General features: G+C 41.5%; 1 pseudogene; it reads left to right on the top strand.

The window, feature by feature from the left end:
- The first annotated feature begins 21,212 nt into the window (after positions 1-21,212).
- On the top strand, positions 21,213-21,740 carry LOC109694294 (large ribosomal subunit protein eL21-like; annotated as a pseudogene).
- The last annotated feature ends 1,456 nt before the right edge of the window (positions 21,741-23,196 follow it).

Raw genomic sequence — 23,196 nt, 5'->3', positions numbered from 1 at the left:
CTATTCTTGCCCTTGTACAGTCTATTTGCTGCACAGAAGCCAGAATAATTCTATTAAAATATAAATGTGTACCAGGCACTGGTGGCTCACGCCTGTAATCCTAGCTACTCAGGAGGCAAAGATCAGGAAGATCAGTGTTTGGAGTCAGCCCAGGCAAATAGAGAGACTCTATCTCAAAAAACCCATTACAAAAAAGGGTTGGTGGAGTGGCTCAAGGTGTAGAGTGCCTGCCTAGCAAGCCTGAGGCCCCAAGTTCAAATCCCAGTACCACCAAAAAAAAAATATATCATCATCTCTTTCTACCCTCCTTCACCCTTCCAAAGACTTTCTATAATAAGACCTAATGGAATAAAATTGGATTGCTAGGCCCTGCATGATCTGGCCTCTGCCTGTTTTGAAACCTCACTTCCTATTACACTTCTCTTTGCTTGATCTGCTCCTGCCCCCCTGGTTTCCTTGCACATCAAGTAGCTCTCAACCTCAGGGCTGTTGCATTTGCTTTTTGCTCTGCCAACAAAATATTATTCCTCTAAAACACTTTTTTGACTGTGCTATTGAGCATCTCTGCATGACACTTTTTCTCTCTTTACCTGTCTTATTTATTATCAAAGCATTTAATACTTATTCAATATTTCATCACATTTAATTGTTTGTTAGTGGCTTCCACTGCAAAGGAAGTTTTATGATGGCATGGACTTTATTTGGTTTACTGCTGTGCTCCCGTTAAGACCCTATCTCGAAAATACTCAACACAAAAAAAGGGCTGGCGGAGTGGCTCAAGTGCTAGTGCACCTGCTTGCTTAGCAAGTGTAAGGCCCTGAGTTCAAGCCCCAATACCACCAAAAGAAAGAGATATCTAGATAGATAGACAGGTAGATAGGTAGGTAGGTAGGTAGATAGGTAGATAGATAGATAGATAGGTAAAGTTTCCTTGAGCAGATAGATACTAGACATTTTAGTGAGAGACCTACAGGAAATGTTGCCAGGTCAGCACACCTATCTGGATTCTTGCATCCAGAGAGAGAAGAATTCAGGTGAGACTCCAGGAACTAAGAGTAAAGTCTATTAGGAAAAGAATACACACTGTCAATAAATTGAAAGCCATTGTCGCTAGGGTGAGAACTACAGTATTAGCCTTTGGGGTCTAATAATTGAGATTGCTTGTGAGAAATTCCTATCCCCAGGTCCAGCCTACAGGGCATTATGGGGAAGCAACAGTGTCACGAGGCCAGAAAGTATAAAAATGATTATTGTGTCCACCTGACCTCTGGCCTATGGTTTATGGGCCTGGGTCTTTGTTTTTGTTAAGCACAATTTTGAAAAAAGACTTTCCTTGGCAGTACTGGGGTGTGAACTCAGGGTCTCATGCTTGCTAGGCAGGTGGTCTACCACTTGAGACACCACACCAGCCCTTTTTTGTGTTGGATATTTTCAAGACAGGGTTTATTTGCCCAGGCTGGTTTTAAACTGCGATCTTCCCGATCTCTGCCTTCTGAGAAGCTAAGGCTTTCGTTAATCTTTAAGTGGGTGGGAGACTCAAGAACATCTTGTGACTTCCTGTGACCTTAGTGGACTGTTTTGATCTAACAGAGACTGGTCACATCTGAGTTGGAAAGTTTAACTACATGTTTTTTTCTCAGAGGCCTTATGATCTCTTCCTCCGTGTTAGGTTTCCTTGGCATATTCCCATTGCTCATGGCTAACTGCTACCTTATCAGGAAATAACCCTGCTCCCTGTATTTTCCAACTGCATGGTGATCAGGATGGAATGTCAGAGTCCATATTATCCTCACTTACTTAATAGTGAAATATTTAATATGGAAAGGGTAAATTACCTAGCTAGTGTTTTGTAGGGGGAGAGCAAGAGGTAAAATTTTTATAAGTCACCTGATAATATGGTGACAATAAAACCTTCAGTGATCTGCTCAACTGAAGAACTACCAGGTTCTTCCCTCCCCTTGTCATCAAAATTGTTGGGGAAATATAAAGAAAAGCAAAATCTTTTCTCAACCCCCAAATCTTCTCCACAAGTGTAGTAGCAAAAGAAAAGTTTTATTATTGAATAACTATTAAACCAGAATGCAATTCCCATCCCAGGCAATCCACTAGGAGATGGCAGATCTCAAACACGCACCAGAATCCCACCTCCCACTCCCCAATATAGCCAAATAGGTGCAAGCCACTAAATGCATGTCCTCAAATAATTTTCTTCAAGTAAAAGGATTTGATGGCACCTTGGTCATACGTAATACATAGTTCAGTGCCCAACTTTACCTACTAGTTGGGTTGAGCAACTGTGTAATTGGCTTTATCCAGAGGAAAAAAACCTAAACATCTCATATCTTTACTTTTTATTTCTTTATCTTTTTGCTGGCACTTGGGTTTGAACTCAGGGCCTCATGGTTGCTAGGCAGGTGCTCTTACCGCTTGAGTGCAATGTCTCCTAACTTTATGATAGGAAGTAGTTTTACAACTTACAGCAAGGTGCCCACCAAAGTTACTTTCCCACCTAGCTGGAAACTGGGAGACAGGGGAGGAATTTCCCTTGATGTTTACATTTCAAAGAGATGCTGCTTGAGACAGATATTTCTGGGTCTTAAAGTTGAGAAAAGTTCAGATAAGCCTTGCTCTTCAAAAGGATTTATATACATTTGAAAGAGAGGAGAAATGACTTACAAGTTTTCTAAAGTAAGTGCTCTATGAACAAGGAAGGGGGAAAATCTCTTCCTTTATTTTCTACGGGGAGAATTAAGCCTCTTGTTCTTAATTTGTATTTGTTAAGCCCGGTGCTGGTGGCTCATACCTGTAATCTTAGCTTCTCAGGAGGCAGAGATCAGGAGGATCACGGTTCAAAGCCAGCTTGGACAAATAGTTCGCAAGACCCTATCTCAGAAAAAAAAATCACAGAAAAAGGGCTGGTGGAGTGGTTCAAGTGGCAGAGCGCCTGCCTAGCAAGTGTGTGGCCCTGAGTTCAAACCCCAGTTGTCTTTATAGTACCACTACACTTGCTCAGAGACGTTTGAGAGGCTATCCACATCTCCTTGCTGGAGCAAGCAATGACTGTATCAGGGGCCTAGCTCCTTTCCTCTAAGGTTGGACCACCGAGATGCAATGAGGTGCCATGAGATAACAGAGGCCTCCTTCTCACAACAATGAATCCAGGCTGGATAGACTCCACGTGGGGCCCTATCTGTACTCAGCACTTCCCCTGCTCTCTTCTACTTCCCTTCACATTTCATAGGTGTTTCACAAAAACACTCCCTCAATAAATCATCATCATCCAAGTCTCTGTCACAGGGGATTCAAAAAGCCCAACAAAAGACACTTGGTACCAGAAGTGGACCTAGGAAGCAAAGGCAAAGGATGGGGTTCTAGAGATGAGTTATCTGACAATCCATTGACCTTGATAACACAGCTACTAGTAGTAGTTGGAGTGCTGGTAGTGTTAACCAGTAAGCCACTAAACCTTTAGGGGAAAACTCTGTTTGTTTTGTTTTGTTTTGTTTTTTGATAGCACTGGGGTTTGAACTCAGAACCTCCACGCTTGCTAGGCATGCGCTCTTACCGAGTAAAAGCACTTTCAAATTGTCCTTGCCTTTATTTTCTGCTGGAACTTCATGACACAAGTTAAGCATGCCCAGAGGCATTCCTGTCCACCATTTTAACCTTTTGAACATGTGCTCCATGACACCCTGAGCTAAGCATGCCCAAAATGTATCTGCCATCTTTTCTTTCCTTTTTTTTTTTTTGGTGGGACTAGGATTTGAACTCAGGGCTTCACACTAACAAAGCAGGTGCTCTACTGCTTAAGGCACACTTGCAGTTCATTTTGCTCTGGTTATTTTAGGGATAGGGTCTTGTGAACTATTTGCCCAGGCAGGCTTCAAATTGCGATCCTCCTAATCTCAGCCTCCCAAGTAACTAGGATTATAAGTGTGAGCCACTGGCTCATCCTTCCTTCTTAAATTATGACCTTAACAGAGCATGGTCAGGAATGTGTCCATCCCTAAAATGCTTTGGTAATGAATACACATAGCTTCCCTGAATAAAACCTCTGTCCTCCCTTTGCTGGGGAGGGCATTGCTTTGGAAATAACTCCTGTGCTCTCCTTACCTGCTGTAGGTAATACCTCTTTTTCCACTCTTTTCTTTCTTGCCTGTGCTTGTTTTAGCTTTTCACTCACCAAGATGTGAACCCACTGTGCTCAGTTACAGTAGTCCCTCGCCTTCTGTAGCAGTGCAGTTATTAAGGCTTTCATCAGTGGTGAACTAGAATGGAGCACAGGTGAACATGGATGCATTGACCTGTAATGTACTTCTGGCAAATGAAAGGTATTGGGAAGTAGTAATTATAAGGTCTGTGGTATTGTGTGTGTGGTACTGGGGATTGAGCCCAGGGCCTTGTGCATGCTAAGGCAAATACTAAATCACTGAGCTACATCCCCAGCCCAGGTCTGTAGTATTAATGTCTGTGTGAATGTTGCTGAGTGTCACTGATGCTTTGAAGGTACACACGTGTGCATACACACACGAGAGAACTTGCGTTGATCGGTTACCAATCCAAAGCAAATGACAAGAGTTAAAACATGCCCTTATCTTCTGTGGCCAGAGAACTGACAGCTAAAATTCAGGCTCTGCAGTATATCAAAAAAGCAAAACATCAGAAAAAAGTCCAATTCTCAGCTCCAGTGAATCTTCTATGTCCAAATCAGAGCCCCAAGAAAGCAAGTGCAAGGCCTTGACACATGGGATAAAGATTACTGGGGAGATGCATTTAGGACCCTTGAGCCCTAAGTTCCTCCAGAAAACTCTGGGTCTGTGTAAGTGTCACCAATCCCACTGGAGGACAGAAGCCCCTCCTTGATCAAAGATCATACAAAAAAAAAAAAACCCTCAAATGAGCCATTGGGGATGGCTGCCTTCTCAGGTTCTGTTCCTTCCTTTTCTGCAACCAGAATAATAACTATGGTCAAATTTGAACATGGGATGACTGGAGAAGTGTTTGATCTTCTGAAGGAAGAGAGGAATTATATACAAAGGAGTTCTAGAACCTGGCTGATGTTATGAGCAAGAACAGCAAGAGTCTATCCGAGGATACTAGATATGCAGGGAAGGTGATAACAGCAAATAAGGAAAGTGTACTAATATGGAAGTGCTCTTCTGTGAAACAGGATTTAACACACTGGCAAGGGTCCCAGAGGTGAGTTCTTAAGTGTTTTTGTTTTGCTTTGGAAAATTGGAAAAAGCAATGGTGGCAATGCTGGGACTCAATGGTGGACTGGAGGAACAGATCAAAAGAGTCAGAGAGGTGAGTGAATTAGAATGGATTTATCACGTGAGACAAGAAGGCACAGCAGTTAAGTAAATTCTTTGGAAGGGCCCAAAGCAATAAGTAGTGTGACAGACAGGGAGCAACAGCCTTGCCAAAATGTTCCGTAGTAGCTGTCTTCTGTGAGCCAAGGTTGACGGTAGAAGGCTCTGTTACAAAACTGACACTGATGGGGAGACCATGTAACAGCACTTAACCATCAGAAGCAAGGTGGGTGTAAGTATGGGCAGCAAGGTTGGAATGACATCAAAGTGTGCCTCCTGACCCACAGGGATCTAAGGAGGTGGTTCATAGAACATTGTATTCCTTACAGTAAGATAGATGAACGGCCAACACGGGTATTATTAGATAGATAGATAGACAGATAGATGGATGGATGGATAGATAGATAGATAGATAGATGGATAGATAGATAGATAATAGAAAGATATATAGATATAGACTTTTTAAAAGATAAAAAATGATATAAGCAAAATGTAAAGTCAATTGCCACAACAGAAAGTGACAACTCCTTTCCTAATTTCCAGACCTACACCAATTACCAGACCCAGAACCCATAAAATAAAAACAGGACCAGGCTCCTATGAGGAAGGACCCTACGAACACATGGTACCCATATCCAGTAGTGTTTCCAGTCCTTCTCTAAAAGTATCTATGACCATTGACTCAGATCACTGTGAAAAGAGGAATACACAGTTTTTGAAGCATACTGGACCCAGGAAGTGAGTAGACGCCAACAGCCAGGAGCCGGTGTTTTTGTGGCTCCCCTGGGAGAAGAGGGCATGTGGGGGTCAGGTAAGCATTGGCCTACACCTGTCTCACAATGGGCCTAGTCGTAGTTTCCATGACTCCCAAACAGGTCATTGGAATGAGTACGTTATCAGTTGACAGAATCCTCACCTTGGCTCCCTGGTCTATGGAGTAAGAGCTGTTGCAATAGGAAACTCATCGCCCAAACCTGTCCAATGGTCAAGATAGAAAATAAATACATCACATCTCTGGGGAGGGTGTGATAGAAAACATTAACATTACCCTTAAAACATTAAATGATGCAGGAGTCATGGTCACCATCATATCCCCATTTAATTAATCAGCTCAGTACAGGGTCAATAATAGTCCCAATTACATCTACTAGCTGCATGAGAATTTTCACTAAGAACATTAATGAGTAGGTGGCATTGGCTATTTCTGTTGGGTTTTTTGTATGATTATTGATAGGGGCAAATACATTCTTTTTATTCTTATAGGAAAACCAGAAATCAGTTTCATATATTCACATTCTTATCCCAGGGCTAAGTTATTTCCCCTGCTCTGCCCCATAGTATTAGCTGAAAGGGACCTAAACCATTCGGGCATTTTGTAGAACATTCCATTGGTCAAAAAAAATTTTTTTCTGCAGTACTGAGGATTGAACTCAGGGTCTTGAGCTTGCTAGGCAGGCGCTCTACCACCTGAGCCACTCCACCAGCCCTTTTCTGTGTTGGGCATTTTTGAGATAAAGTCTCAGGAACTATTTGCCCAGGGCTGGCTTTGAACCATGATCTTCCTGATCTCTTCTTCCCGAGTAGCTAGGATTACAGACATGAGCCACTGGCATCCAGCGGTCCAAAGTTTTTTGAGACAAAAACTCACTATGTAGCACAAGGTGACCTCAAACTTGTGATCCTTCTGCCTCAGCCTCCCAAGTGCTGAGATTACAGGTGCCAACTACCATGCACAGTGGCCTGGTTCACTATATTGATGGTATCCTGTTACTGATGAGCAAGAAGCAGAAGCCCTCTGGAAAGTAGGAAATAAGATCTGCAAGGATTCAAGGAAGAATCATATGAGTGAAGTATGTACGGATCCGGTGGCGTAGTGGCCTGGGAACACTAATTCCAAAGTAACAGACAAGTTAGTACTCCTTGAACCTCCCACCTCTAAGAAACAGTCCAAATGTCGGCCTCTTTTAGCCTTGAAGCAACATGTTCTACACTGGAGAATATTCTACTAACCCATGTATTAAATGATATGGAAGGCTACTAGCTTTGAGTGGAGCCCAGAACAAGAAAGGCCTCTGGACCAAGCCCGAGCTACAGTAATAAAATCCCACCATGAGGGCCGTGTGATCAGAAAATTCCTTGGTACCAAAGGTATGCGTAGTAGAAAGAAACATAGAATCTCTCAGGGCTCCAGGGGCTCATGCCTGTAATCATAGATACTCAAGAGGCAGAGACTAGGAGGATCGTGGTTCAAAGCCAGCCAGGGCGAGCGAATAGTTCGCAATGCCCTATCTTTAAGATACCCAACACACGTACACAAAAAAGGGCTGGCAGAGCAGCTCAAGTGGCAGAATGCCTGCCTAACAAGCGTGAAGCCCAGAGTTCAAACTCCAATACCACTAAAAAAAAAAAATGTTCCCCAAACCCTGCATCCTAGGCTGGATTCCATAAACCCACCCAGCAATGAGTTTGGGCAGGCCCAGCCGCAATCTATGGTTAGATGAATTGGTTCATCCAGCAGGATTGGGCTTAAGGAGATTAAGATGGCACGGTAACCTACAGAAATGAGTGGTCCAGAACTCTTTGTCACCCACCACCAGCATTGCTCTGGTGCTTGTCCCTTAACTAACACCCATGGGAACCTGGAAAGGGACTTGTCCTTATCATACAAGGAAAGACTCAGACTTGCTTCATAGATGGGTTGGCTCTGTATTTGGGCACAGGCTGAACACGTGTAGCCGCTCTGCTACAGCCCCACATGATGGCATCTCTGAGAGACAGTGGCCGGAGCTTTTGGTGTTGCACGTGGTTATCTACTTTGTGTGGAAGAAGCAATTTAAATTATAATATATATGGATTATCTGACAGCATTCAATCCAGGGCTTGGGAAGGAAAGTTAGAAGATTGAGATCAAGGAGGTTTGGGAAAAAGGCATATGGGTGGACCTAGGGCACATTAATTTTGTGTTGTTGGACCAAAATAACTGAGAGAGCAACATAAGGGAGGAAAGATTTATTTGGCTCACAGTTTCAAAGGGTTCAGTCCAAGGTCCTTGACTCCATGCACTTGGGCAGAACATCATGGTGGCTGGCACGTGTGCTGGAGGAGTTTCTTCACCTTGTGGTGGACAGGAAAAAGAGAAAGGGGGACAGGAACAGGCCAGGGACATGGTGTCCCCAAGCACCCTCTTCAGTCACCTAGGAAGCTAGGTCCCTCTTCCTCAAGTTTTCTCCCAGCTACTCTGAATGCTACAGCTCATGGTTTGAACCTTCCAAACTTCCCCAAATAATTACCTTTGGCTAAGGGGAGCCACCGCTCCTGAAGACAGCTGGGAATTTTAAACACCTCCCTCCCCTGCTGTGGACCACTACCAACAGAAGTGACCAACAGAAGTGACCAATGACTGACTGATAGGCTTAACCCCCTGGCCTTATGACAGAAGAACTCTTCTGACCCCCACCTCCCACCCCATGAAATAATTCCTCCCTTGTGGATCAGGCCACAGCCACAGCCATTGAAGTTTCCTATCTACTCTCATTCTTGCACAGATTTTCCTGAAGAGCCTTCTCTCAATAAATCACATGTACAGCTGGGTGCAGTGGCTCACGCCTGTAATCATAGATACTCAGGAGGCAGAGACCAGGAGACTCACGGTTCAAAGCCAGCCTGGACAAATTGTCTGTGGGACCCTATCTCAAAAAATACCCAACACTCAAAAAAAAAAAAAGGAGGCTGTGGAGTGTCTCAAGTGGTACAGCACCTGCCTAGCAATTGTGAGGTCCTAAGTTCAAATCCCAGCTCTGCCAAAAGAACAAAAAAATAAAATAAATTACATGTATACAAACCCCTGTCCCAGGCTCTGCTTCTAAACCTTTCCTGGAGAGTTTTTCTCAGTAAGCTGACTCAGTGACTGAAAGCAGACCAAGCACATGATCCCTGCAAGCAAGAAAGACTCCCCCAAAGAAGATAAGTTGTTACATATGCCCAATCCCTAGTCCCAAGTCACAGTATTTTTGAGACAGGGTCTTGCTACATATCCCCAGCTGGCCTTGAACTCACTATGTAGCTCAGTGTGGCCTGGAGCTCAAGATCATCCTTCCTCAGTCCCCTAAGTGCTGGAATTAGAGGTATGCACCACCATGCCCGGCTCCAAGTTTCAATTTACATGTCACTACTCCTCTGGTGGAAAGGTGTGAGGGGCATAGGGACCTACAGTGACAAGAGTTAGCAAAAATGCATTATATATGAGTGCAACTGAAACCTGGCGAATTAGAAACGAGCAGCCCCCTTTGTCTTGTGTTCGTTCTCAAGCAGACATTGAGATGAGGACGTGTGTACATGCAACTAATTTCAGGAAGTGCTCCCAGGAGAAGCCGATAAGGGAGTGGAGGAAGTCTGACGGGAAAGGGAAGAAGGTAAAGCAAATGTGTAATTTCAGGCCGGGTTGTTGCCGCATGATTCCGTGTGGGGGGGGAGTGCTAAGTGTAAATTATACCCCAGAGTCTGTCCCTGCTCAAGACAGAGGAAGTGAAATTTTATACTCCCATTCCATTGGTAAGAACTACCCGGAGCTTGCCGGCAGTGTTGGGAAGGGGTGGGGTGGGGGGTGGGGAGTGTGGGGTGGGTGTGGAGGGGGTGTACTGGTGGATGTAAGTTGGCAGGCATTGTGAACTCTGTACCAGTGCCAGCCAAGTAGCTCCACTAACCTGAGAACAGACTTCCAAATGAGTCAGAAACACAGCTGCAGGAGTGCTGCACTTTGGGCCTCTATGAATTGGCCTATTGTGGATATTTTACAAAAATCAAATCATACAGCTGGGCACTGGTGGCTCACAGATGTAATCCTAGCTACTCAGGAGACAGAGATCAGGAGGATCGCGGTTCGAAGCCAGCCTGGGCAAATAGTTTGTGAGACCCTATCTCAAAAAAAACCCAATATAAAACAGGGCTGGTGGAGTGGCTCAAGTGGTAGAGCGCTTTCCTGGCAAGTGTGAGGCCCTGAGTTCAAACCTCAGTTCCTCAAAAAAGAAGAATAGTACAATCTGTAGCCTTTTGTGTCTGGCTTCTTTCATTTGGTGTCACGATTTCCAGACCCATCCAGGTTGTAGCATGGATCATTCCTTTTGTGGCTGAATAAAGTCCATTCATGAACATGAGAGTTGATGGCCATGTGGGTTGTTTTTATTTTGACTATCAGGAAAAATCCTGTTCTGGGAATTCTTGTACTAATCTATATGTGTGCATATATATTCATTCCCCTTGGGCATACACCTTGGCGTGGAATCATTGGATCATATAGTAAATTTATATTTCACTTTTTTAAGGTGATCCTAGGGTTTGAACTTGAGATCTCACACTTGCTAGGCAGGTGCTCTTCTACTCGAACCATGTCCCCATACTTTTTTTAGTTTTTTTTTTAAAGGTTTTTTAGTTATTTTTTGATTAGGATCTTGCATTTTTGCCTAAGGATGGCCTCTCGTGTAGCTGGGATCATAGGTATGAGTCACCATGCCTGGTTTGTCTGTGAGATGGAGTCTCACTAACTTTTTGCTCAGGCTGGCCTCCAACTGCAATCCTCTCCATCTGCCTCCTTGTAATTCATTTTTTAAGAAGCTGCCAAACTGTTTTCCAAAGTGAATACACCAAGACCTTCACGTGAGCAATTTATTTCTCCACATCCTTGCCAATAACTGTTATTGTCTACCTTTTTATAATTTCCACCATTCCAGTAGGGATGCAATGCTGTATCATCGTGAGTTTACTTACTGTTGTTTATTTATTTATTTATTATTTTCTTATATTGCTGAGGGTTAAACCCAGGGCCTTCCACAAACTCTACAAGCACTCTCCCTGAACTACCTCCCAGCCTTATTTTCATTTTTGTTGGTGTATCTTGGGTTTGAATTCAGGGCTTTGCATTTGCAAAGCAGGTGCTCTACCAATTGAGCCACACCTCCAGTCCATTTTGCTCTGGTTATTTTTTTTGGAGTTGGGGGGTCTCACAAACTATTTGCCCTGGCCTCAAACTGTGATCCTCCTGATCTCAGCCTCCCAAGTAACTAAAATTATAGGCATGAGCCACCACGCCCAGCCTTATTTTCATGGTTTTTTGGTGGTACTGGGGTTTGAAGTCAGTGCCTCACGCTTTCTAGGCAGGCACTCTGCCACTTGAGACACTCCACCAGCCCTTTTTTGTGATGGTGTTTTTCAAGATAGGATCTCATGCACTATTTGCCCCGGCAAGCTTTGAACCACCACTCTCCTGATCTCTGCCTCCCGAGTAGCTAGGATTACAGGTGTCAAACACTGGCTCCTAACTTGGTTTTCATTTTTGACTGACACACAATTGTAGAGATTTATGGGGTACAATACGATGTTTTGGTATAGATATACATTCTATAGTGATCAAATGAGAGTAATTAGCATATCCATCACTTAAATATTCATCATTTCTTTGTAATGAGGACATTCAACATCCCCTCTTCTAGCTATTTTGAAGGACATAATACATTATTGTTAAATATAGTCACCCTACTGTGCTAGTGCACCAGAACTTACTCCTCCTGTCTAACTGTAACAGCATACCTTTTGGCCAGCCTCTCACTATCTCTCCTCCCCACGTTCTTCCCCGGTCATATATGAGTGAGTTCATGTGGTATTTCTCTTTCTGTGCCTGACTTATTTCACTTAACATAATGTCCATCAGGCTCATCTATGTTGTGAAAAACGACAGAATTTTATCCATTTTTATGGCTGAATACTATTCAATTGCAGATAGATAGATAGACAGACAGATAGATAGATCACATTTTCCTTCTCCATTTATTCACTGATAGACACTCAGGTTGACTCATTAACTTGGCTACTGCGAATAGTACTGCAATAAACATGGGAGTATAGATGTCTCTTTCACATACTGATTTAATGACTTCATCAAAAACTGTTGGAACTCTAATTAAAAATTTTTAAAAACAGTTAGAACTAATAAATTCAGTAAATTTTCAGGTTATAAAATCAATATACAAAAGTCAATAGCATTTCTATATGCTAATAATGAACTATCTGAAAAAGAAATCAAGAAGGCTGGTGGCATGACTAAACTGGTAGGAGTGCCTGCCTTGCAAGTGTGAGGCCCTGAGTTCAAACCCCAGTACCATTCCCACGTCCACAAAAAAAAGAAAAGAAATCAAGAAAACAATCCTTTTTACAGTAGATAAAAATACCTGGGAATAATTTTAAGCCAAGGAGATTGTATTAGTCCATTTTCTGTTGTTATAATGAAATATCGAGTGTAGGAAACTTAAGAGGCTTTATTTATATCTCAGCTCTGAAGGCTGAAAGGCCCTAGGGAAGGCCCCATGGTGGGTGCCATCACAATGATAGGAGAACGACTGAGAAAAGTGACCACTTGGCCAGACAGAAGATGAAGAGCAATTCAAGGGGCAGGCTGAGGCTTTTGTAACAACTCATTCTTTCAAGAACTAATTCAGGCCAGGTGCCAGTGGCTCCTGCCTATAATCCTAGCTACTCAGGAGGCAGAGATCAGGAGGATCTTGGTTCAAAGCCAGCCCAGGCAAATAGTTCATGAGACCCTATCTCAAAATACCCAACACATAGTAGAGCACCCTGAGTTTAAACCCCATTGTTACCAAAAAAAAAAAAAAAACGACTCACTCAGTATTTGCAGGAAAATGGATGAAACTGGAGGAGACCATCATGTTGAATGAGATAAGCCAAATTCAAAAACCCAAATACTGCATTTTGCTCATATGTTGAATTTAGACCTAGAATGATGATGATAGTGATGATGGGACATGAGTGTGAAAGCAGAACTACTTGGGAGGAAGGGGACCATTGGAGGGGCAAGAGAGAAGGCAGTGGGTGTGGGGAGAAGAGGATCTAAATACATTACACACACACACACACAAAGACAGCATAAAGAAGCCTACCAAATAGTGTTTGAAAAAAGAGGAAAGGAAAAAACACAATGGAGGAGTGAACTTATTCAAAGTACAGTGCACACATCTATGGATTTATCACAATGAAGCTTCCTTGTACAAGTAATGTATGAATAATAATAATAATAATAATAAATAAAGAACTAACTCAGGGTCCCAGGACATTAATTCCTTCTAATGACAGTGCTCCCCATGACCCAAGGAGCTCCTAGTGGGCTCTAGCTCTTAAAGGTGCCACAAGACCTCCCACACTGCCACCCTGGGTACCAAGCTCCCACACGTAAACCCTTGGGGTGCAAGCAATATCCAATGCTTAGCAGAGGTAAAATATCTCTCCAGTGAAAACTGTAAAAGACTTATGAAAGAAATGGAAGAAAATACAACATAAATGAAAAGATATCAATGCTCATGGATTGAAAGAATTAATACTGGTAAAATGTTCATAGTACACAAAGTGATGAAAAAATTCAACGCAGACGTTCTTCACAGAAACAGGAAAAAATCCTAAAATGTGTAGAGGACTACAAAAGGCCTCAAATAGCCAAAGCAATCTTGAGCAATAAGAACAAAGCTGGAGGCATCACACTATCTGACTTCAAAATACACTGTAACACTGTAGTAACCAAAACACCATGCTACAAAACACCATGCTACTGGTGTAAACACACACACACACACTAAGCAACGGAGTTGAAAGTCCAGAAAGCGCATGTATTTACAGTCTACTGATTTTTTTGACAAAGGAGCCAAGAACACACACTGGGCAAAGGACAGTCTCTTCAACAAATGATGCTGGGCAAATTACAAATGTGCAGAGGCAGAATGAAACTAGGCCCCTATCTCTCACCAGTTACCAAAACCAACTCAAATGGATTAAAGACATAACTATGAAACTGCTAGAAGAAAACATAAGGGGGACTGACTGCTTCAGGACATTGGAATGAGGAAGAATTTTTTTTTTTTGGTGGTTCAGGGGCTTGAACCTTCAAGTGCCTTCAGCCACTCCAGCCCTTTTTTTTGTGTGTGATGGGTTTTTTGAGATAGGGTCTTGTGGACTATTTCCCCGGGCTGGCTTTGAGCTGCAATCTTCCTGATCTCTGCCTCCTGAGCAGCTAGGACTACAGGCATGAACCACCGGTGGTCGGCAAGAATTTTTTTTTTATGACACCAAAGCACAGGAACTGAAGCAAAAATAGAGAAATGGGATTACATCAAACTAAAAACATTCTATACAAGAAAGGAAACAACCAACAGAACAAAGAGAGAATCTATAGCATGGGAGAAAATAGGTGTTATACACATACATGACAATGGGCTAATATCCAGAATTTATAAGGAACTCAAACAAGTCAATAGCAAAAAAAATCAAATACAAAATGAGCTAAAGACCTGAATAATCTTTCCTCCTTCTCTCCCTCCCTCCCTCTCCCCCCTTCCTCTTCTCTCTCTCTCTCTCTCTCTCTCTCTCTCTCTCTCTCTCTCGACAGGGTTAGGCCAGCCTCAAACTCAGATTCTCCTGCATCAGTCTCCAGAGTGCTGGGATTACAGATGTGCACTACCACACTAGGCTCTAGATAGACATTTATCAAAAGTAGACATAGAGTAGCCCACAGATATGTGTAAAAATATCCACCATCAAACCATCAGGGAGATGCAAATAAAAACCACAATAAGATATCATCTCACCCCAGTTATAATGGTTATTGTCAAAAAGGAAAAAGAACCAGATGCTGGTGAGGATTTGGAGAAAGAGGATCTCTTATACACAGTTGATGGGAATGTAACTTAGTGCTGCCATTATGAAAAACAGTATGGAGGTTTCTCAAAATATAAAAATAAAGCTACTGTAAAACACAGCAATCCTGCTTCTGGGTATATAAACAAAAGAAATGAAATGAAATTACTGTGGCCCTAATTTGCATTGCCATAATGACTGGTGACATAGATCATATCCTTATGTTCCTCAGCTGTTTTGAAAAATAGTTTTATTGAAATAGAATTTACATAAATATAAAATTCATTGTTATAACTTCTTAAATCACTATTTTCTAGTGAATTTACAGGGCTGTACAAGCACTATCAGAACCACCACAAACTTTCCCTCATGTCCATTTACAGCTCATCCTTACTTCCCCAAACCTACACAACAGGTAATCCATCTTCTATACAGATTCGTCTTTTCTGGACATTTTTTTGGTGGTACTGGGGTTTGAACTCAGGACCTCATGCTTGCTAAGCGGATGCTCTACCACTTGAACCACTCCACCAGTCCTTTTTTATGTTGAGTATTTTTGAGATAGGGTCTCATGAACTATTTGCCCAGGCTGGCCTCTAACCTCAATCCTCCTGATCTCTGCTCCTGAGTAGCTAGGATTACAGGTGTGAGCCACCAGCACCAGGCCAAGGTCTACTTTTTTTATAGCATTTTTCACATGTATAATACATTAACTATAGTCACCATCCTATGCAATAACTCTCTAGAACTTATTCCTCCTGTCTAACTGAAATGTTACATCCTCTGGCCAAAAAAAACAATCTTAGTTAAATATCTCTGAGTCTTTTGCTTGCTTGTTTGCTTGTATGTTTATTTATTTACTTTGGCAGCACTGGGATTTGAACTCAGGGCTTTATACTTGCTAGGCAGACACTCTGCCAGCCTTGAGAGGATGTAATCTAAATCCACATTTTGTGTTGCATGTTTTGTGTTGCTTGAGCACCATTTGTTGAAAAGACTATTCATTCCGTATTGAATAGTACTGGGACCTACCTCTGTCAATAATCAAATTAGGAGCTGGTGACTCACACTTGTAATCCTAGCTACTCAGGAGGATCACATCTCGAAGTCAGCCCAGGCAGAGTTTGTGAGAGCCTATCTCGAAGAAAACCCTTCACAAAAAAGAGAGCTGGTGGTGTAGGCTCTGAGTTCAAGCCCCAGTACCAAAAAAAAAGAATTATGGTAAGTATAAGGGATTGCTTCCAAACCCTCGGTTCTCTCCCACTCGTCTAGCCTAATGCTATTACCATAGGACTAGATCCAAGTCCTCCAAGTTCATGCTTCCTTTTGGGGGGGGGTCTTTTGCATTGCCATATCAATTTTAAAATTAGATTGTCAGTTTCTAATTTTTCTTCATTTTTTGGCAGGACTAGGGTTTGAACTCAAGGCTTAGCAATTTGCAAAGCAGGCACTCTAAAGATTGTGAATTTCTGAAAAAGGAAAAGTCTGCAATAATCTTGACAGGGCTAGAATCAAATCATCATTCTGGGAGAATTGCCATCATAATGATATTGAGACTTTTGAGCCAATATGACAGAATCACTCTAATTATTCAGGTCTTCTTTAATTTCTTTAGCAAGTTTGTTTTTCCTCTTTTTTGAGACAGGGTCTCACTATGAAGCCCAGACTAGCTTTGAACTCATGATCCTCCTGCCTCAGCTTTCCTAGTGCTGGGATTACAGGCATGCTCCACCATGCTGGTAATATTTTATAGTTTTCTGAAAATAGAACTGCCATATGATCCAGCAAATCCACTCCTAGGGAGATACATGAAGGAATGTAACTCAGGTTACAACAAGGGCACCTGCACATCCATGTTTATTGCAGCACTATTCACAATAGCCAAGCTATGGAAACAGCCAAGATGCCCCACTACTGATGAATGGATTAAGAAAATGTGGTATTTATACACAATGGAATTTTACTCAACCACAAAGAAGAATGAAATTTTGGTGTTTACCTCTTGCAGGTGAATGGCTGGAACTGGAGAACATCATCTTAAGTGAAGTTAGCCAGGTTCAGAAAGCCAAAGACCACTTGTATCTCATTGTGGAAGACAGGCCCAATAAAAATACAACCAAATTGTATATATGTAAAAATATATACAAAACATGTATCCAAAAGTGGAATGGTAGAAGAGACCAAGAGAGGAGGAAAAGAAGGAAAGAAATGTAGTGAGTAATAATGAAGTATATCACATCTGTGTAGGAGTGAAACATAAGGAAATAGGCGGAAAACTGTTTAACAACACAGGATGGGGAAAAGTGCAAGGAAATGTAGTGAAAGGGGGGGTTCATTAACTTAAGCACAATGCGTGTAAGTTATAACACCAAGGCAAAAATCCCACCAAACACTGAACAGACACCTAAACAACGCAGGACAAGAAGCACTTACTTGTTCATGTCAAAGCAGCATCTTGCAGTCATTCATTCTGAAAGTAGGAATGTAGTATATTAATTTTAAAACTAAGTAAAAGGATATTGCAGTAAGGCCCTATATAATGTTCCTTTCTTACTCTTCCAAACTGAATGTTGCTGATCAATTTTGCATTCTTGACAATTCTATCTCTTTATAAGGGGGGCCACCAAGACTGTTTTCTCCCCTTATAAATGAAAAATAGGAACCATCTTTATTGGGCTGTCTCTGTCAAGTAATGTACTAACTAAATCTATGACCTTCAAATACTTTTTTTTTTTTTGAGACAGAGCCTTACTATTTAGGCCAGGCTGGCCTGGAACTCTAGTCTTTTCTGCGTCATCCTCTCAAGTGCTGAGATTACAGACCTGCACTGCCATGCCTAGCGTACATATTTTAAAATAGACACAGGACTTGTCCTAAGGAGTTTATTCAAATTAGATATGTAATCGATAAATACGAAAAATGATGAAAAAAAAGAGTAGGCCCAAAAAAAAAAAAAGAATTTTTAAACCTGTTGAAATTACCATAAGGGGACCAAGGTAGAAAGGAGAAAAATGGAGGGAATGAACCAATTTAGAATGTAATACACACACATATATATATATATATATATATGGAATTGTCATAATAAAACTCCCTGTATAGATATCCTAAATAAACAAAAACGTCTTTTTTTCAAAATCAGAGGACAGGAAGGTAAAACAGGTCCTGTCTGGGGGCTGGTACTGTGGGAGGATATAAGGAAAGGGTGTAGGGAGGTGAATATGATGCAAACACTGTGTACTTATGTATGTAAATGGAGAAATGATACCTGTTGAAACTATTCCAGGAATGGGGCAAGGGAGTAAAGAATGATGGAGGGGTGAATTCAGCTATGATATATTGTATGCACTTTTATAAATGTCACAAGGCACCCCCAGCACAACAAAAATATCATAATACAACTTTTTGGGGAGGGAAGGAGGAGGTGGCACAAACAATGTATACACATGTAAGTAAATGTAAACACGATGAAATAAAAGGAGAAAAAAATAAAAACTTTAAACTGTTTTAGCTTTCACTACACAAGTCTTACACTCATTTAAATAATTTACTTCTAAGTATTTTATTCTTTTTTGGTGAGACTGGGGTTTGAACTCAGGAGTTCCTGCTTGCAAAGCAGGTGCTCTACAGCTTGACCCACACCTCCAGACCATGTTGCTCTGGTTATTTTGCAGATGGGGTCACTCTAAGTATGGGGGCCTCTAAGTATGATCCTCCCAATCTCAGCTTCCCAAGTAGCTAAGATTACAGGTTTGTGACACTGGTGCCTGGCCAAAGTATTTGATTCTTTTTGACACTAATGTTTTATTTCATTTTGGGGATTCGCTGCTAGTACACAGAAATACAACTAATTTTTATTTTTAAAATATTTTATTTTTATGATTGACATTCTGTAGCTTCACTGAATTTGTGTATTAGTTCTAGCAGTTTTTTTGCTTTTTTTTTTTTTCCTGCACTGGGGCTTGAACTCAGGGCCAACACCTGTAGCCACTCCATCAGTCCTTTTTTTTGTGAAGGGTTTTTCAAGATAGGATCTCACAAACAATTTGCCTGGGCTGGCTTCAAACCATGATCCTCCTGAGTAGCTAGGATTATAGACGTGAACCACCGGCACCTAGCTTGTAGTTCTTGTTTCTTAGCATTTTCTGCATACAAAATCATGTCATCTGTAAATAAAAATATATTTTCTTCCTTAATAATCTGGATGCCTTATGTCTTTTTCTTACCTGATTTCAGTGTAGACCCTCCCATAGAATGCTGAATTGAGAGTCAATATTTTTGTCTTATCCCTGGTATAAAGACAAAACCATTCAGTATTTTACCATTAAGTATGGGGTGTTACCTGTCAGCATTCTATATGTGCCCTTGATCAGGTTGAGGAAGTTCTCTTCTTTTATTAGGTTGTTGAAGGCACCAAAATTACCCCATGAATGAGTGTTGGATTTTGTCAAATTTGTTCTGCATATATCATGATAATATGGTGGCACATGCCTGTAATCCCAGCACTCGAAAGTCTGAGGCAGATGATCACAAGTTCCAGGCCAGCCTAGGCTACATAGTCACACCTTGTCTCAAAAAACTGAGGGCAAGCTACACATCAGACAAAGGACTGATAACCAAAATATACAGGGAACTCAAAAAACTAAATTCTCCCAAAACTAATGAACCAATAAAGAAATGGGCAAGTGAACTAAACAGAACTTTCTCAAAAGAAGAAATTCAAATGGCCAAAAAACACACGAAAAAATGTTCACCATCTCTAGCAATAAAGGAAATGCAAATTAAAACCACGCTAAGATTCCACCTCACCCCTGTTAGAATAGCCATCATCAGCAACACCACCAACAACAGGTGTTGGCAAGGATGCGGGGAAAAAGGAACCCTCTTACACTGCTGGTGGGAATGTAAACTAGTACAACCACTATGGAAAAAAATTTGGAGGCTACTTAAAACACTAAACATTGATCTACCATTTGATCCAGCAATACCACTCTTGGGGATATACCCAAAAGACTGTGACACAGCTTACTCCAGAGGCACCTGAACACCCATGTTATTGCAGCACTATTTACAATAGCCAAGTTATGGAAACAGCCAAGATGCCCCACCACTGACGAATGGATTAAGAAAATGTGGTATCTATACACAATGGAATTTTATGCAGCCATGAAGAAGAATGAAATGCTATTATTCACAGGTAAATGGATGGAATTGGAGAACATCATTCTGAGTGAGGTTAGCTTGGCCCAGAAGACCAAAAATCGTATGTTCTCCCTCATATGTGGACATTAGATCAAGGGCAAACACAACAAGGGGATTGGACTTTGAGCACATGATAAAGTGAGAGCACACAAGGGAGATATGAGGATAGGTAAGACACCCAAAAAACTAGATAGCATTTGTTGCCCTCAATGCAGAGAAACTAATGCAGATACTTTAAAGCGACTGAGGCCAATAGGAGAAGGGGACCAGGAACTAGAGAAAAGGTTAGATCAAAAAGAATTAACCTAGAAGGTAACACACATGCACAGGAAATCAATGTGAGTCAACTCCCTGTATAGCTATCCTTATCTCAACTAGCAAAAACCCTTGTTCCTTCCTATTATGGCTTATACTCTCTCTACAACAAAATTAGAGATAAGGGCAGAGTAGTTTCTGCCTGGTAGCAAGGGATAAGAGGGGTAAGATAAGGGGTGGGGTGGGAGTAAGGGAGTGGACGGGGGCAAGGGGGGAAAAATAACCCAAACATTGTATGCACATATGAATAAAATAAAAATTAAAAAAAAACAACTGAGGGCAATACATGTATTTTGCTCTTTGTTCTAGTAATATGGTATTATATAATGTCAACTGATCTTTTGGATGTTGAACCAACCTTGTATTCTCAGACAAACCTCACTTGGTTATGGCATATAATCCTTTTATATTTTGCAAAATTGAGAGATATGTCAAGAATTTGGGAGTCTGGTGGAGTGGCTCAAGTGGTAAGAATACCTGCCTAGCAAGCATGAGGCTCTGAGTTCAAATCCCAGTGCCAGCAAAATTAAAAAACCCTCCCTTGCCAGGCACCAGTGGCTCACGCCTATAATCGTAGCTACTCAGGAGGCAGAGATCAGGAGGATTGCAGTTTGAAGCCAGCCAGCCTGGGCAAATAGTTCAAGAGACCCTCGCTTTTCGGCCGGAACCGCCATCTTCCAGTAATCCACCAAAATGACGAACACAAAGGGAAAGAGGAGAGGAACCTGATACATGTTTTCTAGGCCTTTTAGGAAACATGGAGTTGTTCCTTTGGCCACATACATGCGAATCTACAAGAAGGGTGATATAGTAGCTATCAAGGGCATGGGCACTGTTCAAAAAGGAATGCCCCACAAATGTTACCACGGCAAAACTGGAAGAGTCTACAATGTTACCCAGCATGCTGTTGGCATTGTTGTGAACAAGCAAGTTAAGGGCAAGATTCTTGCCAAGAGAATTAATGTGCGTATTGAGCATATTAAGCACTCAAAGAGCAGAGATAGCTTTCTGAAACGCGTGAAGGAAAATGATCAGAAAAAGAAGGAAGCCAAAGAGAAAGGAACCTGGGTTCAGCTGAAGTGCCAGCCTGCTCCACCCAGAGAAGCACACTTTGTGAGAACCAATGGAAAGGAGCCTGAGTTGCTGGAACCTATTCCCTATGAATTCATGGCATGAAGGATGTCAAAAAATAAAAGGCTTTGGACTGTGTAAATTTCTTAATCAAGTAAAAATGTGGTGTATTCTTCCTCCCAAAAAAATATTTAAAGCAAATTTTAAATAAGTATTTTTCTTGCTTAAAGATGTAAAGTAGCTTAGCGTACAAGTACACTTGCCTGTACACAATGGCCAAGTCATTGTTTATAGAGATGGTGTGGTGTAGTACACATCTAATCATAGCACTCTGGAGACTGAGGCAGGAGAATGGTAAATTGAAGGCCAGCCTAGGCTACCCAACAAGACCCTGCCTCAAAAGTGGAAGATAATCTGTTGTATTTATAAATAGATGGATTTTAAGGATCAGGAATTTTCCTTTGAAGTCTACTGCCTAAAAATAATTTTTAATTAGGATTTATTTGTTATACAAGGAGGGGATTCATAGTGACAATTCTGATTAGGCTTATATTGTACATTCGTTATGTTGCCCCCATAGTCTCTCTCCCTCTGCCCCCTCACCACCCCACTTAAAGCAATTGCAAGAGGTTTCTTTGTTTCATATAGGTACATGAAGTCCATCAACCACATACCTTACCTTCATTCACTCTCCCCCTCCCACTAGTACCCCCATGCTTACACTGTACCTATTTTACAGTCTTGTGTTTCATTATTAATATTAAAGTTGATATTCAAAGGAAAAAAAAAAAGAGACCCTATCTCGAAAAAAAAAATCACAAAAATAGGGCTGGTGGAGTGGCTCTAGGTGTAGGCCCTGAGTTCAAGCCCTAGTACCAAAAAAAAAAAAGAATTTTTGCATCCATATTCCTGACTGATATTGATCTGTAGTTGTGTATGTGTGCTTGTGCATGTGTGTACATGTATGTGTATGTATGCGTAATATTTTTCTCTGGCTTTGGTAAGGTGAGACAAGCCTCATAAAATTAAATTAGATGGGAAATGTTCTTCTCTCAGCCTTTGTTCCTTCATTTTCTGGAAGATTTTGTAATGGATCACTATCTTTTCTTCTCTGTATGTTTGAAAAAATTCACCAGTAATGATATGTGGACTTCAGCATTTCCTGTTTCCCTTTTTTTTGGTGGTACTGGGGTTTGAACTCAGGACCTCATACTTGCTAGGCAGGTGCTCTATCACGAGAGCCACTCTGCCCAGTCTGTTAGTCTTCTCTTTGTTGTTAGTGGGGTTCGTTTTTTGAGGTACTGGGGTTTGAACTTAGAGCCTCACACTTGCTAGGTAGGCATGCTACCACTTGAGCCACTCTGCCAGTCCTTTTTTTTGTGGTGATTTTTTTTGAGATAGGGTCTCATGAACTGTTTGCCTGGGCTGGCTTTGAACCGAAATCCTCCGGATCTCTGCCTCCTGAGTAGCCAGGATTACAGGAGTGAGCCACCAGCACTCAGCTAGGCTTCTCTTTGTGACAAGACTTTTAATTCATAACTCAATTTTATTACTTATTATGGTCTATTCAGATTGTTTATTTCTTCTTGAATCAATTTTCATGTGT

Source organism: Castor canadensis, chromosome X (assembly GCF_047511655.1).
Source record: "Castor canadensis chromosome X, mCasCan1.hap1v2, whole genome shotgun sequence".
Classification (NCBI taxonomy): domain Eukaryota; kingdom Metazoa; phylum Chordata; class Mammalia; order Rodentia; family Castoridae; genus Castor; species Castor canadensis.
This window is presented reverse-complemented; position numbering and strand designations above follow the sequence as displayed.